Source organism: Xiphophorus couchianus, chromosome 2, assembly GCF_001444195.1.
Source record: "Xiphophorus couchianus chromosome 2, X_couchianus-1.0, whole genome shotgun sequence".
Classification (NCBI taxonomy): Eukaryota; Metazoa; Chordata; class Actinopteri; order Cyprinodontiformes; family Poeciliidae; genus Xiphophorus; species Xiphophorus couchianus.
In genome coordinates, this window is record NC_040229.1 from 17,715,794 (window position 1) to 17,721,793 (window position 6,000).

The window sequence follows — 6,000 nt, forward strand, 5'->3', positions numbered from 1 at the left end:
CACCAGACAAAATAAAGTGAGAAATGGTTAAAAACAGAGAAATACCATCATAAAATATAAAATAAACACATAGGATTCTGTGATAGAGACAAATATTTACATACGCTGTAAAAAGAGACACTGTTTCCCTCTGCCTCATACTGACTGTATTTACTGTTATTTTATGTTAGAAAAGATGAGCAAAATTATTATTCCTATTATTAGTAGTACTTTCTATTCCTTTCATCTTTTATTACTTTTCCTTACATATATTTCTTTGTATTTAGTAGAAATGTATTTAAGGTCCAACGTTTCCCAAGTGGTGTTTTCTTTGCATATTTCACTATCGTTATTATTATAAATATTATTGCTATCTGTGTGTCTGGATTCTTGTTATGATGGCTGTCAAGACTCTTGGTGTTGATCTGCAATAATAATTTAAGTGATTCTTTGTCTCTTGTTCTAACATCGTTTCTCAGTTGCTCTGGTTCATTTCTCTAATCAGAAATAAAATTCTCACATTCAGCACAGCCGTGTGAAATCAACAGTGGAGTTACACATTGCTGTATTTAGTGAAACACATAAGTAGAAGACACTGAATACGTGTTTTTCACATTTTTACTGCATATGTCATTTGCTCACAAAATTGAGCAAAGGCAACATACAAACTTACATTTTTTCTCAGTTACTTCAGTGCATTTTGATGTAAAATTTACAAATTAAAGATTTATGCGAGGGTGTTTTCAATGTTTCTTGTGATTCTCGAGAGCTTAAATCTTTGCTTTCTTTAAACGTGGAACAAAACTTTGTGTGCTAGAACAAACTGTTAGCTTCACCTGAAACACTAGAGGAAGGCGTGAGAACGTCAGCGTAGCGATTGATAACTTTGAAATAATTTATCTTCTGCTCAGACCATTTTTGACTAGAAAACAGATCAAGTTTCACCATTGGCTGAGCTCCTCTTTCAGCCCATGAACATCACTGATTTATTGATCAGAGAAGTGTGTGCCTAATGGCCTCTGCATGTTTTGATGTCTTATGGTTCAATAATCAAAGCCTGCCTCAGTTCATACCTCCAGTGTTTTAGGTCTAGGATTACATAAGAGGTTTGATGTCACAACCAGCAAACCGTGGCGAAGACAAACCCCTGAGGGTCGCCACACATCTGTGAGGGGAGTAAAGCAACCCTGAGCAGCAGAATCACTGGACTGGTGATGGATTCCCATGTTTGGCTTCTTCTCCTCCACCAAACGGATCTCTGAGGTGTTCTGAGACTGCAAGAACGCTCAGTGGGGGATGGTGAGCCTGAACCCCTCGCTGCTCCGCCTGCAGCCTCTCACACATGACCAGCATCAGAGACCGCTCCCCCGTAAACCGCCACAGCAGCCGTATTCGTCATTTAGAACATTTATGAAATTGCTAAAGTATTTATATGTGTTTTATGTGATAGACAAACACAAAGTAGTGTGTAAACCTGAACAGGAAGGAAAACAATACATTGTTAAGACATGTTTTTCCAAATGAAAACCTATGCAGTGATGTGCTTTTGTAGTGAGCCCAATTCACTCTGACACCCCAAAATAAAACCCAGTGCAACCTTCAGAAGTTACTCTATTGGTTAATAAGAGTCCACCTGGGTTTAATTTAATCTCAATATTAATATAGTTTTACTCAGAATGAGTAAAGCTATAGAACATTAATGATCAAACAGCATCATGAAGATCAAGGAATAACAACACAAGCTGGAATGTAGCACAAATTTGCTCTCATCTGTTGTCACATAAGAGCAAAATTAACCTTTTTGACATTCAAAAGTCAAAACTAACACAAATCCTCCTTAACAAATACATCCATCCATTATTTAATATGTGAAGGACAGCACAGAGACAAACAGGACAAACAACCTTTCTCCCCCCCCCCCCCCCCCCACACACACACACACACACACCTAAGGAGAACTTAGAGAGACCAAATAACCTGACAGTCGTGTTTTTGGACTGTGGGAGGAAGCCGGAGGAAAACCCATGCATGCACAGGGAGACTCCATACAGAGAGACGCCAGGCTGGGACTCAAACCCGCAATCCTAAAAAGCATCTCAACAGTGAAGTGGTAGTAGCAGCATCATGCTGTGGGGATGCAGTCCTTCCTCAGGAACAATGAAATGCAGGGCAATCCAGGAAGAAAACCTATGGGAAGAGCCCGTCACATCTCACTGAGCTTGAACTATTTTGCAAAGAGAGTGTAGACGTGAAAAAGCTGGTAAATGACTTGAAGTTCTGATTGCAGCAAAACATGTTTTTATAAAGTACTGACTCAGTGGTGGTGTAGTTGCTGGCATTGTTGTCTTGCATCAAGAAGGTCCCTAGTTTGAATCACTCTCTGTCTGCATGGAGTTTGCATGTTTGCCCCATTCTCTAATCTCCTCCTACAGTCCAAAAACATGACTGTCAAGTTAATTGGTCACATGTAGGTATGATTGTGTGTTTGTTCTGGTGACCCATAAGGGTGTAGAGAGGCACCAGCTCCCCTGTGATGGGACCAGCAGGTACTGATGGATGACTCAGGAGGGGCTGAATATAAATGCATGTCACTCTTAAAAGATGTCTGGGTTTTTTTGTCCATCACATAAAATCCAACTAAACTACACTGAAACCTACGGCTGTAACATGAAAAAATGTATAAACCTCAGGAAACATGAGTGTCTGTGTAAGGCTCTGGTCTTCTGTAGCTCCTGATGTGTTGGTGGAGATCAGCAGGTTCAAAGCTCTCAGTCAGTTGTTGGCAAGTCTAGAACCACCGGATCCTTCCAGCCCACCAGAGTGAGTTCTACCATTGCCAAACACTGTGGGAGAGAGTCGCCGCCACCTGACCTACGTGCCGACCAACGCTCGGGTTACACGGGGCCGCGTCTCTGACACCACCCTCCATAGCAACCTGGGACATCTGATAGGACGCCCGCAATCGATGGGATGCGTAGCTCGTCCTCTCCGTCCGATGAAACACAGAAGATACTAACATCGTCCTGGTGAAGACGCACAGCCGAGTCTTTCTCTCAGCCCATATTGGCACTACACATGATTGCTCAAACAACAAGGAACAAAGCAAAAATGTGCTAGTGCCAAAACGGGCCAAGAGGATGGGAGTAAAAACAGCTGACATTTGAGCAGATGAAGGACTGCATGGTTCTGTCTCTACTCTGTTTATGGCCCTATGGTAATTCACTGATTGTGTGCTCTGACAGTGAATTCTACCAGTGCCATACACAGAACAGGAGGAGATGGAGGCGCAGTCCCACATCATCCATCACACTGCACATCCAGAGGACTTTCCCCACTAGAGTGAGACAAAAAGGTGAAAAACTGAAAAAAATAACAAAATATGTCCATAATCAAATCACCAAACTAAGAAAGCAAACTCACATATTAACATAAAATTCATAAACAAATTGTAGAAGATGAGAAATGGAGGAAACATGACTGAGAAAACATGAGACAAAGACACTACAGGAGACATAAAAACACTCAAAACATTTTTTTAATCTGAAAATGACGCAAAAAATAAATAATTACGTACTATGGTTTGTAATACCTACAAGAAGAATAAAATAATTTGACTAACATAATAAAACTGTTAATGGCTAAAATACAAATAAATTGATAAAAATAAATATATAACATTTGCTTAAAATGCTTAAAACTTAAGTTATAAGAAGGAAGCTCTGTGCCACCCATGATTTTAAATCTAAAGTACAGTTTAAATGGTGATCATTTACTTTTTGTCAATTGTTATGTCCCAACATATTTCCATTTACTGTGGAAGTGATTTCTGCTTGGGCCAGGAGACTCTTATGAAATATGAAAGGTCATGACAGTTTATCAGGCTGACTCCCTCTGAGGGACCTCCTGCTGCAGGTTTTATTAAATGAAGTCATAAAATCAAATTTTTCCACAGACTGTGAGTAGATTATAGACAATGAATATAAATATTTTATTGTCACTTTGGTACAAAACGCCTCCCCAGCTGCTACAAGCTGACACATGCTCCATTTCATTCCCAGAAACAATCCGGTACGAAATAATTAAAGCTTCGACGATACAAAATGTGCCACTTTTGGGAAACTGGACTTTATCATCAGAAACCAATAAAATATATATGTTAAAATACAAAACATTTTGATAGATACATATTTAAATTTAATGGGTTTTTTTATTTTGTTTTTTGTGGTAGAAAAATCTAATTATCAGTAAATTAAATTTAACTTGATTTTATTTTCACGTTTATGTAAAAATACAAATGTCAAATCATCAGTATAAATAAATTTGAGTCGGTTTTCTCATCTTTGATGTTTTTAAATCCATAAAGAAGTATTTGACATTCAGTTCAAAATATGTTACAAAAACGTTTTCAAATGCATTTATTCTTTGTTTCTCTTTATTTTGGAGTTTAAAAAAACAAACCGAGGGACACGGTACAGAGCAGGTGGAACGGCGCCTCCTATTGTCCAGGTGGAAGATGGTCCTGGTATGATGAAGACAAAAAAAGAGCAAGTCGGTTTTTGCCCACAAAAAAATAGAAATAAAAAAAAACAGGTGGGAGAAAGGGAGCACCTGTAAGCTAACTCCAATTACTCTGGCACTTTGTCTGATGCTTTACTACAAAGACTTTGAACCACTGGTGTTTTATGATGGGCTCCATAGCTCCTTAAACCCTTTGGGCACCTTGATGCCAGGAGCCGACCCTGCCTAGCAGAGACGCCTGCTAACCCCTGATGACCTCTCTTGAGTTCAGCAAAGCTTGTGCCGGAGGTCTTTGCAAGATTATGCAGAGTGGAAACATTGCTGTCCTTTCCTCATCTCTACTTTACAGGACGGAGAATAAATCCACCTGTGCCATCTGCTGCAGCCTGAAAAGGCCTGCAGCTCCGCTTATCTTACTTCAACCAAAATACAGCTCTAAATGTTACCTACAGATTGCAGTATTTGGCATTTTTTTTCCCCAGCCTCTGCGAGAGAAGATCTCCAACTCGGATTGATTCTGGCTGTAGGGAATGATGTGCTAAGTGATTTTTGAGATGCCCCAAATGGGTCCCAAAGCAGGGCTCATCTTCCCCTTTTCCGGGAAAGATCAATACAGCAAAAAGCATGCGTGTATGTGTGTGTGTGAGAGAGAGAGAGAAAGAGAGAGAGAGAAAGAAGTTGAGCATCCATCAAAACCTCCTGAAGGTGCTTCGTTGTAGCTGAGTGTTTTTAGTCGCTCCTCATATCTGGTCTGCTCTTATTACTGATAATGGACATGTAAGTGATGACTATTAGCCTACATCTCCAGTAAAGCTGATGGAGAGTGGAAGTCATGAAAAAGATGGTAAATTATAATCAGATCTGGCAGCAGCAGCAGATAAATTCATTGCTGACCATGTCGTTAGCATCTACTGAAAACAAGCAGATTGCAAAGACACATTTTAATACATCTGTGTTGGAGGTTTGATACTAAAAATGACTAATTCTTTGTTTCCTTGTCATTTTTTCTTTTTAAAATAAGTTATGCAGAACTTATTTACTTCCTGTAGATTAGAGCCTCCTACCTTACAAAGATAATCCAACATCCCCCAGTCAACACTTTACACCAAAGGAGCTTCTTCCCGTTGTCCAAAACAAAAGTTTCCAGCAGCAATACAGCACAGCCGACCAGTCTTTAAAATATACAAGAGATCAGAAAACAGATATATTTCTGCATTTCCTCAGTCCACAGCGAATCCTCCCTCCAGATCTCCAACTGTCCTTCCCTGCCTGCCCGGCTGCATAGCGAGGGATTTTCATGGACAGGTAATTAGTTGGTAAGCATCTTAACCCACAGGCAGGATAGTAATCCACGCCGCCCTCCTCCCGCCCTCTTCCCTCTCCTTCTGCCGCCTCCGTGAGCGGGCCTGGGTGGGACAGTACATTTCCGCTGCGCCTCTTTACGCACAGGGCGCGCATTCCTGAGGAGCCGATGAGGGATGCCGGAGAGGTACAGGGGCACGT